Here is a 553-nt window from a genome sequence, read left to right on the forward strand (position 1 = left end):
TGTTATAACATTACTTCTGTGTCACAATTACAGGGTGTTATAGCATTACCTCTTTCACACAATTACATAGTGTTATAGCATTAGTTCTGTGTGACAATCACAGGGTGTTATAACATTACTTCTGTGTCACAATTACAGGGTGTTATAGCATTACCTCTTTCACACAATTACATAGTGTTATAGCATTAGTTCTGTGTGACAATTACAGGGTGTTATATCATTATCTCTGTGTGACAATTACAGGGTGTTATAAAATTACCTCTGTGTCACAATTACAGGGTGTTATAGCATTGCTTCTGTTTGACAATCACAGGGTGTTATAGCATTAGTTCTGTGTCACAATTACAGGGTGGTATAGCATTACCTCTGTGTGACAATTATAGGGTGTTATAGCATTACTTCTGTGTCACAATCACAGGGAGTTATAGCATTACTTCTGTGTGACAATTACAGGGTGTTATAGTATTAGTTCTGTGTCACAATCACCGGGTGTCATAGCATTACTTCCGTGTCACAATCACAGGGTGTTATAACATTACTTCTGTGTCACAAT

The sequence above is a fragment of the Mizuhopecten yessoensis genome, unplaced genomic scaffold (assembly GCF_002113885.1).
Source record: "Mizuhopecten yessoensis strain PY_sf001 unplaced genomic scaffold, ASM211388v2 scaffold8463, whole genome shotgun sequence".
In the NCBI taxonomy this organism is placed as follows: Eukaryota; Metazoa; Mollusca; class Bivalvia; order Pectinida; family Pectinidae; genus Mizuhopecten; species Mizuhopecten yessoensis.